This window comes from Hyla sarda, chromosome 4 (assembly GCF_029499605.1).
Source record: "Hyla sarda isolate aHylSar1 chromosome 4, aHylSar1.hap1, whole genome shotgun sequence".
NCBI lineage: Eukaryota > Metazoa > Chordata > Amphibia > Anura > Hylidae > Hyla > Hyla sarda.
The window spans coordinates 100,547,570-100,570,707 of record NC_079192.1 but is presented as its reverse complement, the minus strand read 5'-3'; the positions used below and the strand labels follow the sequence as shown (position 1 = coordinate 100,570,707).

General features: G+C 43.3%; 1 protein-coding gene across 4 annotated transcripts in view; it reads right to left on the bottom strand.

Annotated features, from left to right (window-relative positions):
* The window catches only part of PCSK6 (proprotein convertase subtilisin/kexin type 6), a 229,009-nt gene that overhangs the window by 132,948 nt on the left and 72,923 nt on the right, over window positions 1–23,138 (bottom strand). The gene's annotated exons all lie outside the window — the stretch shown is intronic.

The window sequence follows — 23,138 nt, the reverse complement described above, 5'->3', positions numbered from 1 at the left end:
GTTAAGGGGTTAAAATTGTCATCTTCTGACCCCTATCATTTTTCAGCATACAAGGCTATACGAGGGCTAATTTTTTGTGCCGTGGTCTGTAGATTAATTGTAACATTTTTGTTTTAATGGGACTTTTTGATAGCTTTTTAAATTTTTTGGTATATGTGACCAAAAATGCAAATATTTGGACAGTTTTTTTGTATGTGTATACCATCGTGCGGTTTAGCCATTTTAATATTTCAGACATTTACGCATGCGGTGGTACATGATTTTTAGTTTTTATTACATTATTCTATCGAAAAAACTGGAAAAGGGCGGTGATTTAAACCTTTATTATGGAAGGCGTTAATTCACATTTATTAACCATGCAATATTTTGATTGCATACACTGTTCACTGCTATGCATAGCATTGATCAGTGTTATCGGTGCTCTGCTGCTCCATCCTGCATAGCAGGCTGAGAGCACAAGACCACCTATTGGATGGCGAGGAGGCAGGGAAGGGCCATCCTTTTAGCTGACCAGGACTTCGCGGCTTCACCATGAAGGTACCGATCAGCTCCGCTAAGCTGCTGGAATACTTTTACTTTTGGATTACTCTAAAGGGTCAATGCCGAGAAGCGGCCCGATCGGCGGTGCCCGGCATTGGCCCTGGGTCCTGGCTATTAATTGCAGTTGGGACTTGAAAAGTATTTAGCTTGTGGGCATGCTTTAAACCACAGTAACGGGACCAGGGCGTACAGGTACGCCCTGCGTTCTTAATGCAAGGGCGTCCCTGCGCACATCAGACCACATTTTCATTGGCTGAATTTCATTTAAAATGTATACACATTGGAAATTGTATTCATGTAAAAAATAACATACATATGTACAGAGCATATGCTTACCCAAAACAATATCATCCCACTCAAGAAAGTGTATAAAGTATTTAATTATGGTTTCTTTAGATTTAAGTCTGCAGAAAATAAATATTTTCAATAATGTATAGTTTTTGCTGTAGACGTAATTTCTAAAAACTTCCCACTAAAGTGCCAAACAAGAAGACTGACATAGAATGCTTGTCAGTGTATGTTCTAGAAAATTTCACTGTAGTTATACAATACTACACAATACTAAGTCAATAGACTAAGAAAATATCAACAAAGTGTTGCTATTCTACCTTATCTAAGCCTACAGGAGTACAATAGAGTGGTCACCTGCCATTAAAAGGGATGCCCCGGGTAAAACCTTTTTTCATCAAAAAGCCCAGAATGCCCACATTGAACCAAAAAAAAATATATATATACACACACACACATTTTCTTTTCAATGAGAGCGGGATGGCAATACCGGAGTTATCTGGAAAGCAAGGAGGTACCACTGGTGGGTGTGGGGGTGTGAGGGTGAGGGTGTGTGTGTGTGTGTGTGTGTGTGTGTATATTATATTTATATATATATATATATATATATATATATATATATATATATATATATATATCTATATCTATCTATCTATACACACACACACACACACACACACACATATGTATACATACATACACACACACACATATTTACACACACGTGATGTCCCAGTACAGGTACACATTCCTGTACTACCTGTAGGCCCTGTCAGGTTGAGTCCCTCAGTGACCCTGGGGGATCTCCTGCATGGACTCCACTTGTTCATCTGTTGGTTTAATATGTGTGTGTATGTACCTTTAAGAGCATAGACAGGATCCTTATGTCTAGATAGTATACAGGACCTTCGGAGGTCTCAAGGACCTGTGAGTAAGTCAGTTATGTTATGCAGTTACATGATTGGTTGTAACATGTACTCCCAGAGAGCACCAGCTTTAACCTATGACCCACAGCTTGACCACTGGGCTATAGTCCAGCCCCCCCCCCCCCCCCCCCACTATACAAAGGGGTGGCCATTTGCAATTCTCTCTCAGCTTTACCACCCGCTGCTGAGAACAAGTCTTTGCTGAAGCAGCTACCAGAGATCTCAGGACATGTGTTCAGCATCTGGAGTACCAAAAAGCCAAAATTCTCCAGTAAGTCTACAAGTCCATGTCTGCTGTCACTACAACTAGTCAAGTCCTGCACATAGTAGAGTCAAGTCTAATTACAAGTATTGGTCCAGCAAGCTGCGAGGTCCTCTGGGTCCTGGCCACCTCTCTGGGAATTCTGGCCTTAGCTGTGAAGATAATTACACCTGTCTTCTATTCAGTAAAGCCTCCGTTTACCCCTAACTGGTTGTGGACTCATTCACTACTAGCCCGTGGGATAGCGGAGAATCCGGGCGCATGGTGTTCTGGAACCCGAAAACCACACTGGCGTCAAGAACACATAGGGGTTAATACCATCCAACCCCCGGGGTTAACAACATCTGATCCCACCACTCTCACTGCAACACCTGTGATCCCGCCATTGATGGCAGCAGTGCACCACATACACATGTGTGTGAATATAATATAAATATAAAATATTATATATTTACACATACACACCTGCGCGCGCGCGCACACACACACACACACACACACACACACACACACCAGGGGTACCTCCTTGCTTTCCAGATAACTCCATCCCACGATCCTCTTCCTGCTTCTGTGGCCTGACTTGCAACACTGCAGCTCAGCTAATCGCTGGTCAGAGGTTCCGACCTCTGCCAGTGATTGGCTAAGCGTCAATATGACAGATTGGGACCAGCACTGGGAATACGACCAGGGCCCGGGCCTGATCTGTCATATTGCTGTGCAGTGTGAACATCTGGCGGGGGAGCTGTGGACGGCATATCCCCAGTTATAAATTAATCCTTCCTTGTAAAGGAATCCAATGATGGACAAAGGTATATGATAGATATATTTAAAGTATAAAGACAACGTGTTTTAAGAGGTTGCACCTCGCGAAATGCATTGTCTTTATACTTAAATAAATCTATCATATCCCTTTATCCATCATTAGATTCCTTTGAATAAAAATTTATCCTGAGGCGCAGTGACAACAGGCTTATTCAACAGGGGATACGCAGTCCACAGCTCCCCCGCCAGATGTTTACATTGCCAATACAGCCATCGTAGATGACCAGTTCGCCAGCAGGGCAACCATGGGAATTCTTCAGAGCAACTCGACTGCTCCTGCATGCGGTTGGGTGGATATCGGCTATTCCCACCTTCAGTTCACCCTCAAACTATAAATTTACCCTTAGAAAGAGCCTATATCTGTTCTCAATTTTTTACTACAAGCATATATTGCTGTGCAGCACAGACCAGGACTGCGACACTGGAGGAGTGGTGGGAAGAAAGTCCTGTTTTTTTATTTATTTATTCATTCAATTTTGGCCAGATAACCCCTTTAAAACTTTAGTGGAAGTATATACTAAACAAATCAATGGACATTTAACAGATTCCCAGTATCCCTCTGGTACCCAATGTATAATGCAGCACTGCGGCATGGTTTGTTATAAACCTTGCGTCCAAGGTGTTGAGCAGATGGAAGATCCCAGCTCTGTGTCTGTTACAAGCTTTGCACCACTTTGTTAAGATGATTAATGCTCTATGAAGTAATGAAAATAAAGTCTTGAAAAATTTGTTAACAATCAGTATAATCGTGAGTTACTACCCGGTTGGGTCTTTAAATTATGGACATTGTTATTTCTACTGTGCAGCCCACTGTGTGTACTACAATTTGGTCTTAAAGGGGTATTCCACCCCTAGACATCTTATCCCCTATCCAAAGGATAGGGGATAAGATGTCAGATCGCCGGGGTCACGCTGCTGGGGACCCCCGGGATTTCGTCTGCGGCCCCCCACTATCATTACTGCACAGAGCACGCTTGCTCCGTTAGCAATGACCGGCGATACAGGGGCCAGAGCACCGTGACGTCACGGCTCCGCCCCTTAATGCAAGTCTATGGGAGGGGGCATGATGGTCGCCACGCCCCCTCCCATAGACTTGTATTGAGGGGGCAGAGCTGTGACATAACGATGCTCCGGCCCCTGTATTGCCCATCATTACGCACGGAGCGAGTCTGCTCTCTGCAGTAATGATAGCGGGGTGCCGCAGCTGAGATCCCCGGGGTCCCCAGCAGCGGGACCCCGGTGAACTGACATCTTATCCCCTATCCTTTGGATAGGGGATAAGATGTGTCGGGGCGGAGTACCCCTTTAAGGGAGACATGGAGCTCCCTCGTGGGACATTATATCTACCTAGTCAATGTTGCAGACAACTTTGTGTGTTTCATAATTGTTATAAACAGAAACCATGACCCAGATGTGAACAGGCCCTAATAAATAAGATCAGATAACCAGAAATTTCTGTAACACTGCATTCTGCATACCAGTGGTGTTGCAAAACTTCAACTCCCAATGGCTGTCTGGGCATGCTGGGAGTTGAAGTTTTGCAACATCTGGAGGGCCACAGCTCTATACTTTATGAACACCAGTTTTTATCTTGACCTGTACCTGCAAAGAACACTCTGAAAACTAACCAGCAGATATATATAGCATCTGTTAGGTCCAATTACCATATGTGATCATTGTTCCCTGCTGTCTCCAGTCTCATGTGATGAGCTATTAAGCAAGTGCGCAATCTGGAAATTACCCGACTACGCAGACTATGGTTGATTCACTAATAAATTGTATCCATCACCTTTTAGTGACTCCATATTCTCCACGATGCGGCTCATACCATGCAGAATAATCAGCCACTTATTCTGTGAAAGCAATAGCTTGGAGGTTTTACTGCTCTAGATAATCTTGTTCTTATTAAGGATGTTGGTGCAGGGCTGTCTGGCAGCCCACAACTCACTATATTTTTAGTTCTACTTTTCAGATGCGAGAGTAATGACGCACTTTGATCACCTTCCTATCATTTCTTTCTGCTGCTTGGGTGAGCTAGATAGCATGCTTCATCTTGAGATGTGACACCCGCATTTCTACCCTCCTAATGGAAATAAATAAAAACACCAGCCCAAATCCTTTTTTTTGTCTAATAATCTATGGCGTTTCCCCGATAAAACCAGCAGGCGTAAAAAAAAAATAAACACGGTTGAGTAACCTCTAGCTAGACCTTCTGTTTGATGCTATAAAGCAAAATTAAAATGCTGAGCTCACACCTCACCGGAATACAAATCTGTGTGTAATATTTAACAGGAAACAGACATCCCCATTACCTAAGATGACGCTGTCAAGATATAGCTCAAACACCTATCATTTTATTTAATTGCATTCATTTTGTGTTAAGTGCAAATTCATACACTGTTATTGAAAAACAAAAGCTTTAGATAATACAGTGCTGTCAAGAGGTGTTTTATAGTGTTTTATAGTGTAGCACAGTCACCAGCTAAACTGACGCTTAAAAGGGTTAGGATTGTTTGCTTAGATATTCTTAACTAGTTACCTGCTTAAATGGGCACTGTCCGATACAAAAACTTCATATATTGTACATCTTGGCAAAGCATTAACCTTTCCAATATACACTTGTGCTCATAAGTAGAGATGCGCGAACTTACAGTAAATTCGATTCTTCACAAACTTCTCGGCTCGGCAGTTGATGACTTTTCCTGCATAAATTAGTTCAGCTTTCAGGTTCTCCCGTGGGCTGGAAAAGGTGGATACAGTCCTAAGAGACTCTTTCCTAGGACTGTATCCACCTTTTCCAGCCCACCGGAGCACCTGAAAGCTGAACTAATTTATGCAGGATAAGTCCTCACCTGCCGAGCCGAGAAGTTCGTGACGAATCGAATTTACTGTAAGTTCGCTCATCTCTACTAATAAGTTTGCATACCCTTGCAGAATTTATGATTTCTTAACCATTGTTCAGAGAATATAAATGATAACACAAGAACTTTTTTCTTTCACTCATGGTTAGTGGTTGGCTGAAGCCATTAATTATTTTATATACAACTGTGTTTACTCTTTTTAACCCCTTAAAGATGCAGGGCGTACCTGTACGCCTGGAGTCCGCTCCCTTTCTATGCTGTGGCCCCATATCAGAGGGTCGGGCCCGGCCATTGTTAGATCTAACAATGGCCGGGACCCATGGCTAATAGTACGACACACTTCTAACCCTTTAGACGCGGCGTTCAAAGTTGATCGCCGTGTCTAAAGTGAAAGTAAACTACTCCCGGCTAGCTCAGTCGGCTGTTCTGGACCGCAGCGGCGAAATTGCGGTGTCCCGAATAGCTGGCAGACACAAGGAGGGTCCTTACCTGCCTCCTGCGTCACCGAATGACTGCTCAGTGCCCGAGATCCAGGTATGAGCAGTCAAGCGGCGGAATCATTGATCAATGTTATCCTATGAGAGAACAAAGATCATTGTACAAGATCAGTGTGTTCAATGCAAAAAAAAAAAAAAAAAGTTATCATTTAACCCCTTCCCTAATAAAAGTTTGAATCACCCCCCTTTTCCCATTGAAAAAATTAAATAAATAAAAAACCCTTAACCCTTAAGGACGCAGAGTTTTTCCATTTTTTGCATTTTCATTTTTTCCTCATCACCTTCTAAAAATCATAACACTTTCAATTTTGCACATATAATTCCTTATGATGGCTTATTTTTTGCGCCACCAATTCTACTTTGCAGTGACATTAGTCATTTTACCCAAAAATCCACGGGGGGACAAAATTGAAGAAAAAAATGTCCTTTTGTAACTTTTGGGGGCTTCCGTTTCTAAGCAGTGCATTTTTTCGTATAAATAGCACCTTATCTTTATTCTGTAGGTCCATACAGTTAAAATGATACCCTAACTGTATAGGTTGGATATGGTCGTACTTCAGAAAAAAATCATAACTACATGCAGGAGAATTTATACGTTAAAATCTAACCCCTATAACTTTATTTTTCCGCGTACGGGCCGGTATGAGGACTCTTTTTGCGCCATTTCTGAAGTTTTTATCGGTACCATTTTTGTATTGATTTGACTTTTTGATCGCTTTTTATAAATTTTTTCATGATATAAAAAGTGACCAAAAATACGGATATTTTGGATTTTGGAATTTTTTTTGCGCGTAAGCCATTGACCGTGCGATTTAATTAATGATATATTTTTAAAGTTCGGACATTTCCGCACGCGGCGATACCACATATGTTTATTTTTATTTACACAGTTTTTTTTTTAATGGGAAAAGGGGGGGGGGAATTCAAACTTTTATTAGGGTAGGGGTTAAATGACCTTTGTTAACTTTTTTCTTCACTTTTTTTTTCGCAGTGCTATAACTCCCATAGGGAGCTATAGCACTGCACACACTGATCTCTTATGCTGATCCCTGCAAAGCCATAGCTTTGCACGGATGAGTGAGATAGGGGCTCGATTGCTCAAGCCTGTAGCTCAGGCTTGGAGCAATCAAACCCCGATCGGACGCCCCAGAGACAGGTAAGGAGACTTCCGCATGCGTCCTAGCTGATAGGGACATCGCGATTTTATCACGATGTCCCAATCAGCCCGACTGAGCTGCCGGGAATCGTTTACTTTCACACGCGGCGGTCAACTTTGATCGCCGCGTCTGAAGGGTTAACAGCGCGCGGCACAACTATTGATGCCACGCGCTGTTTGCCCAGGGTCCCGGCTATGACAAGCAGCCGGGACCGACCCGGTGTGATGCGGGGTCACGGCATGACCCCGTTTTAAATACCGGGTGTAGGGCGTACAGGTATACCCTATGTCCTTAACCCCTTAAGGACCACGGGTTTTTCCGTTTTTTGCACTTTCGTTTTCTCCTCCTCACCTTTTAAAAATCATAACCCTTTCAATTTTGCACCTAAAATTCCATATGATGGCCACCAATTCTACTTTGCAGTGACATCAGTCATTTTACCCAAAAATCTACGGCAAAACGGAAAAAAAAAATCATTGTGCGACGAAATTGAAGAAAAAAAAACGCCATTTTGTAACTTTTGGGGGCTTCCGTTTCTACGCAGTACATTTTTCGGTAAAAATCACACCTTATCTTTATTCTGTAGGTCCATACGATTAAAATGATACCCTACTTACATAGGTTGGATTTTGTTGTACTTCTGTAAAAAATCATAACTACATGCAGAAAAATGTATGTTTAAAATGGTCATCTTCTGACCCCTATAACTATTTTTCCACATATGGGGCGGTATGAGGGCTCATTTTTTGCGCCGTGATCAGAAGTTTTTAGGAGGTACCATTTTTGTATTGATCTGACTTTTTGATCGCTTTTTATTCATTTTTTCCTGATATAAAAATCGACCAAAAATACGTTATTTTGGACTTTGGAATTTTTTTGTGCGTCGCCATTGACCGTGCAGTTTAATTATATATTTTTATAGTTCAGACATTTACGCACGCGGCAATACCACATGTTTATATTTATTTTTATTTACATGGTTTTTTTTATGGGAAAAGGGGGGTGATTTGAACTTTTATTAAGGAAAGGGTTAAATCACATTTATTAATTATTTTTTACACTTTTTTTTTCCAGTTTTATAGTTCCCATAGGGACCTATAACACTGCACACACTGATTGCCAGCACTGTTCACTGCAAAGCCATAGCTTTGCAATGATCAGCGTTATCGGCGGTCGATTGCTCAAGCCTGAATCTCAGGCTTGGAGCAATCAATCGCCGAGGGGACACGCCGGAGGCAGGTAAGAGGACCTCCGCTCGTGTCCCAGCTGATCGGGACACCGCATTTTCACTGTAGTAGTCCCGATCAGCCCCACTGAGCAGCCGGGAAGGTTTTACTTTCGTTTTAGACTCGCCGTTCAACTTTGAACGCCGCGTCTAAAGAGTTAAGGGTTTAATTTATGTCCTTGGCCGGCTCCTGCGATATAATGCGGGGTCACGCAGTGACCCAACGTCATATCGGGCCGGTCCCGGCATGTATCTGATGCCGGGACCCGGGGCTAATAGCGCACGGCAGCGATCACTGTGCCGCCCGCTATTAGCCCCGGGTCTTGGCATCAGATACATGCTGGGACTGGCCCGATATGACGCGGGGTCACCGCATTATATCGCGGGAGCCGGCCAAGGACTTAAATATACGTCCTTGGTCGTTAAGGGGTTAAGAGGTTAAGGACGCAGGGAGTACCTGTACGCCCGGAATCCGCTCCCTTTCTATGCTGTGGCCCCGTGTCATAGCGGGTCGGGCCCGCCTATTGTTAGATCTAACAGTGGCCTTTAGCATCAATGTCAGCTTGAAGTCTTTTGTGGTAGTTGTGGATAAGGAGCTTTATCTTCTCAGATTGTAAAGCTGCCCATTCTTCCTGGCAAAAAGCCAGTTCCCCTAAATTCTTGGTCTGTCTTGCATGAACTGCACATTTGAGGTCTCTCCAGAGTGGCTCTATGATATTGAGGTCTGGAGACATATGGCCACTCCAGAACCTTCACTTTATTTTGCTGTAGCCAATGACAGGTCGACTTGGCCTTGTGATTTGGATCCTTGTCATGTTGGAATGTCCATGTACGTCCCATGCTAAGCTTCCAGATGAGGAGTGCCAAATTGTCCACCAGTATTTGTTGATCCAGCACAGAGACAAGCTTCAAACCTTCTGGCACAAAGTAATTTGGAGTGATGAGACTAAAATGTAACTGTTTGGACACAACCATAAACGCTTCATTTGAAGGAGTCATCAAGGCCTATGATGAAAGGTACACCATTCCTACTGTGAAACATGTGTGAGCTACAAAAGGCACCATATATTTGGTCAGAATTGTTGGCAATATGAATGCAGTAATGTGTCAACAAATACTGGCGGACAATTTGCACTCATCAGCTGCGCATGGGACGTACTTGGACATTCTAACATGACAATGTCTGTAACATCCTGGATCTGTATTCAGCCCATTTCACTGCTACAATACAAGAAGTCATCAAAACTAGTATTGACATTGCTTCCCTTAAGGTGCATAAGTGAGACCGGAAGAGAACTTCTACTCTGCCCTTGATGAGGATCCGTTTGGCTAGAGGCAGGAGGGAAAGCTGAGACACTGAATCCAGAAGGATGCCCAAGAAACGCACTGCCAGGAAGGGGTTAAATTTGACTTTAGCTTCAGATTTCAACCTAGATCCTTCAGTATGGAGCAAACTGCTTGAATATGCAAATGAAGGGTTTCTGAGGAGTCTGAAACAATCAGTAAATAGTCCAGATATAGGACAGGATGTTTTGGGTTCGTATGAAAGCTGCCACCTCCGCCATCACTTTGGTAAATACCCTTGGGGCTTGAGAGACACCAAAGGGAAGGGCCTAATACTGTAAATGGACCCATGCTCCTTCCATAAAGACCGCCACTCTTAGAAACTTTTGATGAGAGTTGTGGATGGGAATATGGCAGTAAGAGTCTTCTAAATCTACAAAGGCCATTTGGAAATAGAAGAATTGTGGATTTTAGGGACTCCATCCTGAAGTTTTTTTGTATGACAGGAAATTGTTACACATTTTTTTCAGATTTATTATCACTCTGAAAGAACAGGTTTTTTTTTTATTTTTTGTTTTTTTTAATACTAAGAGAGGGGAATAGAATCCCCTCCCCTCCTGGGGGGACTGGAACCAGGACATTTTTTTTTTTTCAGCAAAAGAGATTTTATTTCTGTTATCATGGCCTCTTGTTTCAGGGAATCTTTCACTATCCTATTGGGGAAGAATCTGTCCAGAGAAAAAGACCAGAACACCAGAAGGAGACCGGATCTCAGGGTGGATAGAACCTAGGGGCTAGAAGAAATTTTCTCCCAGGCCCCCGCAAACCTGGACAGACGCCTCCCCCCTCCCCCCCAGGAGAAAGCATCATTGTTTGGGATCTTTGGAATTAGATTATTTGTTGGGATTGAAGAAGAAACCTTTACCTTAGCTAGGGACTTCACATTTCCTATTGTCCTGAAACTTCTGACTAGGCTTTCTGGGTTGTTTTTGCTTCGAAATGAATCAGAAGCACATGTAGTAGCTACGTTTGTTCTGATAGAAGCTGTGGCCACCTCCCAGGTCTTTTGTTAAAGAACTCAGCTATTTTGTCCATTGGATTAGACAGGGTTCCTAGATCCTAAAATGGCAAGGCGGATGTCTAAGTCATTTTAGCCACAGGGGCATCAATTAACGGGGCTCTATCCCATGATTTAGTGACTGTCTCCTCAAAAGGGTACTTCCTCTTAAAGAGTTTGGGGGGGGGGGGGGGGGAAAGGATTCCTTCTCAGGATTTTCCCATTCCTTTTCAATTATTTGCTTGATACTTTTATGCAAATTAAATGTACGGGATTTCTTGGGACCTAAGCCTTCATGTAGGGCATCCTCGGCCATGACTGTCTTTCTCTGCTTTCCTCAAGATTAGCCATTAGGCGGATGGCCTTGAGGAGCTGATCAGTGTCATCGGGCAGCAGTGGGGCATAGCGTCTCGGAGGCAGTGGTTGCTGCCCGGCGCTACGCCAGTGTTAGATTAGGGACCCACTCTGACTAGGTGGCCTTGCTAAGAAGCAAGTAGATCAAAATACAAATGGTGGATGTGCGGTGGATGTTTCTCTATTTGTGTTGTAAATTTGTAAATTACTTCTATATAAAAATCTTAATCCTTCCAGTACTTAGCTGCTGTATTCTCCAGAGGAAGTTGTGTAGTTATTTTTTGTCTGCCACAGTGCTCTCTGCTGACACCTCTATCTATGTCAGGAACTGTCAAGAGCAGGAGAGGTTTGCTATGGGGTCCTGCTCTGGACAGTTCCTGATACAGACAGACGTGTCAGCAGAGAGCACTGTAGTCAGAAACAACAACTCAACTTCCTCTGGAGTATACAGCAGCTGATAAGTACTAGTAGGATTAAGATTTTTTTATCAAAAGTAATTTAGAAATCTGTTTAACTTTCTGGAGCCAGTTGATATGAAAAAGAAATGTTTTCCAACGAAGTACCCGTTTAATGTTTTGCCACGATGTACAACATAAAAAGTTTTCATATATCAGACATTGCCCATTTAAGAACACAATAGTTGGTTTGGATAGGTTACTAAATACAAAAAAAAATATATAAAAAAAAAAATACATAAATTACTCTTACCGGTAATTGTTTTTCGTTGAGCCCATGATGGCACCTTTGGAGAGACCACCTCCTTCCTCAGGACAGGAACTGGAAACAGTTTGCATATAAGGACCATAGGAGCTGCTATTCCCCAGTTCTTAAGCAAGTATCAAGGAGTAACAACCCAAAAAGAATTATCAATGAATAATAATCAACCATAACCTACATACACAGCTAGGAAATAATATATCTCTTTTTTTTTACATATAACATGGGAGGGAATTAGTAGGTGGCATCATAGGCTCAACGAAAAACAATTACCAGTAAGCGTAATTTATGTTTTCCCTATGGCCCATGATGGCACCTTTGGAGAGTGAGTAGACTAGACTAATAATTAGGGGGGGGGGGGGGGGACTACTGCCTGGAGAACTTTACGACCAAATGAAAGTTCCTCATCTCTCAGATCTGCTGAATAGAAGCTGAGGCTCTTTCTGCCCAGGATGTAGAAACTGATCTGGTAGAATGACCACTAAACCCTGAAGGGGGATTTAGATTTGCAGAAGTGTATGCTAGCTGGATGGATTGTTTTATTCACCTTGCCACAGTGCTAGGAGCAGCTGCTCTACCTTTATTCGGCCTCTGGAATTGAAGTAACAACTTAGGCGATAGGCGCCAATCTTTAGATATCTCCAAATAATGAAGAAGACATCTCCTAAGATATAGACAATGGAATTATTTTTCTTTGTCAATTATAGGATTTTCACAGAAGGAAGGTAGAATCACAATTTGAGTTCTATGGCAGTCAGAGACTATCTTGGGGAGAAAGGCTGGTTTAGGAGACAACACCACTCTATCATTAAAGACAGACAAATAGGGCTGGTTAATAGAAAAACTAGTAATTTCCCCAACCCTCCTGGCGGACGTGACTGCCAAAAGAAACACAAGCTTAAAAGGTAAGAATCTTTAAGGGAACCTCAACTAATGGCTCAAAGGGAGTATTAGTGAGACTATTTAGGACAATATTTAAGTCCCAAGGTGGAACCAATGGTCTAACCACCGGAGACATCCTAACTGCTGCTGATAAAAATCTTTTTATCCAGGGATGTTCCGCTAGTTTATAATCAAAAAGAGCACTAAGTGCTGATACTTGAGCTTTTAAAAAGGTACTGGGTCTAAGCTGTTTATCTAGACCCGCTTGCAAAAAATCTAATATTTTTTGGATGTCAGGAGTTTTAAGAACATCAATACGGTTTTGCATGAATCTACCAAAGGCTTTCCAAGTTCTTAAATAAATTTGAGAAGTTACCTTTTTTTCTGCTCGCTAACAGAGTAGTAATAACACGATCAGAAAGACCCCTTTGCTCTAAGATGCCCCGCTCAACAGCCATGCTGTCAGATGCAGATTGGAGGTCTTGGCATGCATAACTGGACCCTGATGTAGAAGGTTTGGGGACTCTGGAAGGATCCAGGGATCTGACACTGACATCATCCTCAACCAGGTGAACCATACCCTGCGGGGCCAGAATTGGGCAATGGCCACTACTCTCGCCCTGTCCTCTCTGATCTTCCTTAGGACTCTTGGAAGTAACCTGACCAGAGGGAAGGCATAAAGAAGTCCCCTGCACCAACTCTGTGAAAAAGCGTCTATCCCTAGGGGGTGATCCGCTGGTGACAGGGAGAAAAAATCCTTTACTTTCCTGTTGGCCTTTGAGGCGAACAGATCTATGCGGGGAGTACCCAAACGTTGACAAATCTGGAGAAAAATCGTCTGATCTAATTCCCAATCCCGTTGGTTCAGGCGATGTCTGCTGAGATAGTCCCCACCTGATTTTGGGACCCCTTTGGATGGAGAGCAAACAAGGAGCTGAGATGCATCTCTGCCAGTCTGAAGATGTGATGACAAGTCCTCATGAGGGAAGGGGATCTGGTACCCCCCTGATGATTTAAGTAGGCAACTACTGTGGAATTGTCTGACAGAACTTTTAGGTCTTTTCCGCCAAGCAGAGGAACGGATTGAGAGATGGCGAACAGGACTGCCTTCAATTCCCTTAGGTTCTGAGATTCTCTGAAAATCTCTTGACTCCATTGACCCTGAAGGATTAAGGATTCTCCGTGGGCTCCCCACCCCCGGGGGCTTGCGTCTGTAGTAAGGCAAAATTTGTTCTTTTTTACCCAATAAATGCCCTTTTCTAGATTCGCCGGATTTAACCACCGGAGAAGGGACCTCTTTACTTGGGCTGGAGGAGTCATGAAAGTGTCTAGTGAATCGGGGACTCCGTCCCAATGGCTCAGGATTTGTTCCTGTAGCCTTCTCGAATGGTACCGAGCCCATAAAACCGCTGGGATACAAGAGGTTAACAGGCCCAGGACAGACATGGCCTCCCTTATGGGGAGCTCCTTTAGTTTCAGTAGCCAAGACACTTTCTGCCTGACCAAAATCACCTTGGATTGGGGAAGAAAGGAGATTTGACGGGTGGAATCCAGGCCTATCCCCAGGAATGTGCATACCCGAGAAGGGACCATGTGGGATTTGTCTAGCTTCACTTCACACCCTAGTTTCAACAGAATTTTTTGAGTCTGAAGAACCTGCCGAATCAAGAGCTCCTCCGAGTCTGACACCAAAAGGAAATCGTCTAAGTACGGAACTATGACTATATTTTGTTCTCTTACATGGGCCATCACCTCGGCCATAAGTTTGGTGAAGACTCGGGGAGCCTGTGATAGGCCAAAGGGAAGCGCCTGAAACTGGTGGTGAAACAGGCAGGTTCCCAAGACTACAGCCATCCTTAAATATTTTTGATGACCTTGGAAAATCGGGACATGATAATATGCGTCCCTCAAGTCCAAGGTGACCATAAAACAGTTCTGGTTCAGGTTCAGGATAGCTGATTGAATCTTTTCCATCCGAAATTTCTGGTACTTCAGGAAACGATTCAATAGCTCGAGATTTATTATAGTGCGGAAGGAGCCATTGGGCTTTCTTACCAGGAAGAGCGTGGAGTAGAATCCCAAACCTCACTCTTCTTCCCTAACCTGAACCAGAACTCTTCTGAATCAAGGAGAACTTTTCTCCCGGGCAGCTTGTTTCTCTGGAAACTTTCGGAGATCTGTTGGAACAAATCTGGGAGTCGGGAGACCTGAGAAAATTTTTAAACCGTTTTTTATTGTGTACAAAACCCAGTGGCTTGCAGAAATTTTCTCCCATTGGGGAAGAAAATGAGACAACCTGCCCCCCACTGGGAACCTCAAGTCATTGCTGACTGGACTTCTTGGAGGTTTCAGGGGTAGTGAACATGAAACCTCTGCTTCTTCTCTGGCCTCGCCACTGCCTGGCCCTGTATGAACCTCTCCGAAATCCAACCCTTCCTCTCCCACGAAAGGGCATCTTGTTCTGGTTGGGGAAGGAAGGGATCAAGGGAAAGGCCTTCTTCCTATCTGCTGCTTTCTCTAAGACCAGATCTAAATCAGTCCCAAAAAGAAAAAAGAAAGGAACCTTCACAGGGTATAGCACATAATTTAGATTTGGAGGTAAGATCACCTCCTTTCCCCTCTTTAACCCAAATAGCCCGTCTGGCAGAGTTGGCACAGGCCGAGGCTTTAGCGGATAGTCTTAGGGTGTCTGCAGAAGCATCCGATATAAAGTCTGCCGCTGCTTCCAAGGTAGGGATTGATTGAAGCAATTGGTCTCTAGGAGCACCATCCCTGATCTGCTCCCCCAGCTGATCAATCCAGACCTTTAAAGATCTTGCCACAGATGTGGTAGCAATAATTGGTCTGAAGGAGCCTGCTGCTGCTTCCCAGGCTCTTTTAAGAAACCCATCAGCCCTTCTGTCCATTGGCTCCTTTAGAGAGCCGGCATCTTCAAATGGTAGGGCTGCTTTTTTAGACATCTTAGCTACAGGTGGATCAATTCTAGGGGACCTATCCCAATTGACGGTGAATTCTTCCAGAAAAGGATATTTTCTCTTAATAATGCTCGGTACTATAGCATATCTGGTCTTTGCCATTCAGACTTTATAGTAGAGGTCAAAGAGTCATGCACTGGAAACCCAATCATTTTGCGGGGTGTAAGGCCTTCATACATGCGATCTTGCACAGATAAATGCTCAATCCTATCATCAAGCTTCATGGTAGATCTGACCACTGACTAGACTGTCCACATTTTCAGTAGGAAAAAGAGCACCGCTATGAACCACCTCCAAAATGTCTTACTCTTCATCCAAATCACCCTCTTCCAATTCAGAAAAATCTCTTTGCTCTGAAAAACCAGGTACAGAAGAATGGATGGCTATAGTGGAATAACTAGGCTCTGGCTGCACGGATGACCAAGTGGACATACAGGCCTTAATCTCTTCTCTGACTACCTCCTGCATACTTTTGGAGAAAGACGCAGACACATCCTCCACAATCCTTTTAACACAGGCTTCACAATGTGAACTTAAATAATTTGGATCCAGCTTCTTTCTACAAAGAACACACTCTTTACTCTTACATTTAGCCTTCCTAGGCATTTCCTTAGCCTAAAACAAATGAACAAAAACTACTATTAAAAGGTTGCAAAAAAACTTCATGGGACAGGTGTCCCCTTACCCCACCATAGTACTGGTTCGGCTGTTACAGCAGGCTCCATTTCAATGCATTTCTTGTTCCATAAGTCCCCGACTTGGAGCAAGCACCTCTCCTGGATCCTGGAGAGGTACAGGACTGGCTGGGCGCCCCTCCATTTTAAATCCCCCGCCGGATTCCGCCCTTCCCGGTCAGAAGCCGCAAGGACTTCTTTCTCCGGGTACTTTGAATAGGCCGCAGCACCCCCTTTCTCCTCCTGGCGAAAGCACAATGTTGTGACGTGCGCTGAATACGTACGCACATCACGCAACGTGCGTGCGCATGCAGACTATGCCCCCCCTCTTCTGGGAAGCGAACACTGCCAGATCGCGAATGCTAGGCCGTGCCACAAGAGGAGGAGGAGAAGGCCGCATGCACCTGCCAGAGGGAGCGAGAGGTACCGGGAGACGCGCGCCATGCGCGAGACGGGGAGAGGTTGCCCAGACTTAGCGGCTGCTCCCATACGAAGGTCTTTAAGCCGCTTGCAGGTACCCTGTATGTCCCAATTAGACCAGGGCCCCCACAGTCCCAATACTTACATGAAACTTCCCGAAGTAAGGGACCCGTCCCAGTTACCATCCGCAGGACAGGAAACAGAACTGGGGAATAGCAGCTCCTATGGTCCTTATATGCAAACTGTTTCCAGTTCCTGTTTCCTGTCCTGAGGAAGGAGGCAGTCTCTCCAAAGGTGCCATCATGGGGGATAGGGAAAATTACATGTTGGACACTGGTTCTCCTTGAAATTATGAGTTTTGGAAAAAGTACAAGGGTGGCATGGTTATGCATTAGGAAGGACTCTGGATAAATGAGTTGATTCTGGAAAACCCCTTTTACTATGCATCCTAGAGGATAGATGAAAGGGATTTGATTGCTGAGGATCCCATCCCTGAGACCCCCCCTCCCCCATTCACCAGGAGAGGGATCCAATAGTTTCTTGTTTACATACAGTAGTAGTAGATCATGTGAACTGCTCCATTTAAAGCGTATGGGACTGATGACGATCCTGTAGACTTATAATGGAGAAATAGTAAACAAGCACCATTCAAATGAGAAAAATGGGACCCGTTTTCATAATCAGTGGTTGTCCCAGAGATCAGACATCCTGTAGATAGGCAATTGCATTAATTTTGGAATACACTGTTGAAGACAATCAGACTGAACTGCCCCAAAAATAACTGCGCCCCCTCCCCACATAGTATAGGAAGTTTTTAGATCTGGATGACTTATTAAGCAATCCAATATCCAGGAAACCTTTTAATTTCTGAATTTAAACAAAGTGCCACCTGTAGCATAGAAACAGACTAAGACTTTGGATACAGTAGTTTAAGGCCTCAATTGCTGGGTTTCTTATGATAGTCATCAATATGTGATCTTTGAAAAACCACAGGACATACAAGATTAGCGGAACAAGTTGTGCTTGCTGGACAGTCAATGCAATTTTCACTGCTGTAGCCAGCACAACACCATTTTGGTCACAGAGGATGCATCGGGTACTGCAGCTCAGCACGATTCAGCAGAAAAATCCAAATGTGTAAACAAACAGAAATCAACAAAACAATGAATGCTGAAACATTTACTTTTTGAGTACAAAACTACTAGAGATGAGCGAACTTACAGTAAATTCGATTTGTCACAAACTTCTCGGGTCGGCAGTTGATGACTTATCCTGCGTAAATTAGTTCAGCCTTCAGGTGCTCCGGTGGGCTGGAAAAGGTGGATACAGTCCTAGGAAAGAGTCTCCTAGGACTGTATCCACCTTTTCCAGCCCACCGGAGCACCTGAAAGCTGAACTAATGCAGGAAAAGTCATCAACTGCCGAGCTGAGAAGTTTGTGATAAATCGAATTTACTTTAAGTTCGCTCATCTCTAAAAACTACAATACAATAGGGAATACAGTCAAGTACTATGTTTTATCTATGGTAATATAAAACCCATTTACTGTATTAAGAAGGTTGTTAAAGAATTATGAATAATAGGGGCTAAGTAAGCCAACTATAAAAGCATAAATATTGTAAAAAGGGTACTCCGGCCCTAATACATCTTATCCCCTATCCTTTGAATAGGGCATAAGATGTATGATCGCGGGGGTACTGCCGCTGGGGATCCCCGTGATCTGTCATTGCGCACCCACCTTTGTGAGCTCTCCACAGCGCTGGAGGCTCAGTGTGTAACGTGATGACCACGGCAGTCACGCACCCTCCCATAGACTTGTATTGAGGGGGCGGGCCGTGACATCATGAGGGGGCGGAGCCATGACATCACAACGCTCCGACTCCTGTATCACCCGTCTTTATGCACAGAGCGAGTTTGCTCTGTGCAGTAATGACTGTGGGGGTCTGCAGCAGAGATCCCGGGGGTCCCCATTGGCGGGACCTCGCGATTTGACTTCTTATCCCCTATCCCTTGGCTAGGGGATAAGATGTCCTGGGGCGGAGTATCACTTTAAAGAGGAGGTAAAACCCTAATTTACTACTTTTATCTTACAATACATAAAGAGACATAGGGACAAGCAGCGTATATTTTAGCAAATCATCCTCATTTAGCTTGTATAACATGGCCCTATATAAAATCACCACCTTCACACATCAAGATTACTAAAAATGAAACTTCAAACCACAGCATAAATAGCAATTCTATAATAAAAAGTGTTTTCATTGGAATCACATTCATATACCATGGGAGCGCTCAAACTGCTGGGCTTCTAATTCTGTCAATGGACCCCAGACTGCAAGCAGTCACATAAAACCCTGGATTCTGTTGATGGATCGGTACGCTGACCACAGGGTATTTGACATTCCCCACAGCCCTGAATGTTATTGGACTCCTAGAGCTAAATAGGGCATTTCTGACACACTATATAAGGAAAACTGATTTATGCCATTTTCTAATATGCTTTTTAAAGTGCCTCTGAAGGTGCTGCTTCAGTTCAATTACTCATGGCTACCAATGTAAAGAAAATAAGTTATGTAGAATGCAGAAAAAAAAAAAAAAAAAAAGCAAGCTTCAGCTTCAGATCTGGGCTAGGGCTACAGAGACTGTCCGCACAGCCAAAGACCACAATGTTTACACTGCCTGCACTGCAGCTGATAAAGAGGCAACTAGCTGCAATGTAGGCAGCACCCCATGGCAAGCTTTCACCTGTGCTGCGGCCAAAGTAGCCATGTAACTAAAGCAAGAGAATGGGGTCAGATTGCAACCCACAAATCAGTATGACATGAGCGTTCAGAGATGGACTTCTAGCAACGGTCAGATCAGTCGTAACACAACTTAATTACTGACTTCAACTACGACAGATTACTGCCATATGACAGTGATTTTTCATCAGACAACCCTAGCCATGCCCCCAGTTGTGTGGAAAAAAAAAAAAAACAACACTACAAATACTTGTCAATGCACACCAGATATGGATTAGATACTCTGTCCAATGGATTAGGTACTGTGAAAACCCCCTAAATGTGCCAGAACTGCCCCCCCCCCCCCCCGCATAGATTAGATCAATAAAGGTCAGGTCATCCCCCTTTATGAAATAGATCACTGTGCCCCCAATGTCATTGTGAGTTTGTCAACTTCTTTCGATGTAAGGCTCTCTGGGTGACTCACCCCTGCTCTTACGGCTTCAGCATTGCCCATGCTCAGCACTGCTCCCCCAGACATAAGGGATGGTGACAGATGTCATGCTTAGTGCCAAAACTGCCTCATTACAGGCCTCAGACGAATGCAACATGTTCTGAATCAGTGCTGCTCCCCTGTACGCCTTAAATGGGCACTGTCAGATCCACCCTCCTTTACTGGACTTTGTCCATGCCTGTGCTTCAGCTTGGACAAAGCCATGATTTTAAGCGCCATGGACATAAAAAGGAAATAAAATGCTCATGAAGTATATTAGAAAGCTTAATATTTTGCCAAGATTTAATAACAGTGCTCATTTAATGGACCGGGATGTGCAGCACCTGCCCCTGAGAACTCCTTCTGTGGCTGGAGAGTCCAGAGATAGCTGCCTGGATATAATCTGGTGCCGCAGCTCGATACGGCTGATGTTTCTGCACTGCTTGCCCAAAGAAGGGCTATATAGGAAATAAAAACTCACCTGCTCAGCATGTGGAACTACATGTCCCAGGGCTTGGGCAATACAAAGGCAACACCCTTGTGTCCAAGACCATTATGTAGTGAACAAGAAGCCATCAGTCAAATGCTATCCTTTTTTGGTAAAGGCAGCCACCACTGTTTAGGGCCGCAGCTTTTCCAGTACTGCTCAGGTGGCGCAGACAAGTTCAACTTTTTCTCCAGAGCCTCTAAAAGGCACAGGATATGAAAGACAATAAGGAGGCTTTTTATCGGCATGTTAAATGCCATTATGTCTTTACGAAAAGCACTGATGGGCCCGTCTCCATGGAAACAAATGTCAGCTAATTTACTTCAGAACTGTGTTAACATCTAAACAGCTGCGCAGCCCCATTCTGCACGGCCATTTATCATCTTTGGGGAAATTGGACAATGACTTGCCTGTCTATTAACAACTCTTCATATACTTTCCCTGTCATGTGGCTTGAGTACAAAAATACTCTCTTAATTCTAGTTTATAAAGAAAGATCCTTCAAGTGTGAAGGACACCAAGTCAGGAAACAGTAGGCAGAGCCAGGTATGGTCCCATTTTACTTGTCCATTGGTCCACTAGATTCAGAGTTTGTCATTTGCTAATGCACACAATATAACTGACGTGATTTTACCTTGGGCTGCAAGAAAAAACTGCGCAGTTACATACCAACATATGCAAGGAAAAAGGCATACAATAATTACTTTATACACTGTAGGTGTATTTTATTTGTTGCAGATATCAAATACACAAGGATAAGAGACAACGCATTCGTTATTGCATAGAGTAGGTAGGACACAGATAAGCCCCGTTTAAAAGTATTGAAAAACAAAGCAGAAATCAGAGGATATGCCATGGGATTAATGCAATGTACTTTGTGGCTTCTAACGTAAGTGGGAACATAGCCTAAGGGTTAAATGACCATTATAATCTATTATTCTAGAACAGTTTGATATTCTAGGTGATGTGTGCGATCAAACACTATGGTTTAGAACTTGCTGGCTGAAGCAAAATGTAATATATTTATACCAAAATGAACCAAAAATAAAAATAAAAATCTGAGTTTAAAATCCACATTGGCCCTCATTTACTATTGTAAACCCGACTGCTTTTCTCGGGTTTTTGTGGTGCATGTTTGTACATGTCGCATCCAGTGTGCGACAGCGTGCAACAGTCTGACATTTTTTTGCGAATAACCCGACTCTGCTTTCCAGAAACCCGAAAAAGGGGCTTAACCCGACAAAATGGTCTTTTCCCCATGATTTAGCAAGTTTCCCAACCCAAAAAATGTTTTTTTCAGTGTCTATTTTCCCTACAGCTTGCAGCAGTAGGATTTTTTTTTTTTTTTCCCCACAATGTAGGCTCTTATATAGAAGACAGAACCAAATTTATGCTGTTTTCACATTTTTTACTGTAAATTAAAACAACAATGCCTTCAAAATGTAATTGCAAATTAACATTTTGAAATTAAACTACATTTACAACTTTGTCACATTCACAATTTTCTGAAATATGAAAAACTATTTAATGATGTCCAAAAAATTGATTGGTGAGCTGTTGCCTCCAAAGCTGACCTGCATTGTCAGCTGCAAAGTTCTGTTCCAAATTAATCTGGATTTCGTCACGAAGATTTCATCACTAATGGACAACAAAATCACCTCACAAACTCCCGCGCGTGACTGAGGTTAAAATGTAACCCCTCGACTGCCGAAACGCACCTGCGACATTATTACGCTCGTGCTACAAAATATTTTTTTTTATATATATATATATATATATATATATATATATATATATATATATATATATATATATATATATAAATATAAAAACATACATACACACATACATATACACACACACACAATTATATATATATATATATATTACAGTTAAAACTAGTTTTTAGTTAAAACTGGTTTTCCCCAGTGAGAACTAGAATAGACAGTTTTTTGCTAGTTAACAGTTTTTATTAACCCCTTAACGACCACGGACATAAATGTACGTCCTGTTTTGGCGGTACATATACGTCCTGTGTATGACCGTGAGCACTGCAGGTTCCGGCTGCTATAACCGCGATCACGTGGATGTCCGCCATTAACCCCTCAGATGCCGTGATCAGTACAGATCACAGCATCTGCCCGTAGTGATCCGATCATCTGTAATGCCGGACGGAGGTCCCCCTCACCTACCTCCGTCCGTCTTCCGGCGTCTCCTGCTCCTGAGATCGAGCAGAAGATCACCGATAATACTGATCAGTGCTATGCCCTATACATAGCACTGCACAGTATTAGCAATTAAATGATTGCTATAGATATTCCCCTATGGGGACATAAAAAGTGGAAAAAAAAAATCCCCTCCCCCAATAAAAATGAAAAATGGTCCCTTTTTCCCATTTTACCCCCAAAAAGCATACTTTTATAAACATATTTGGTATCGCCGCGTGCGTAAATATAATATAAAAATATAATGTTATGATCCCGTGCGGTAAACGGCGT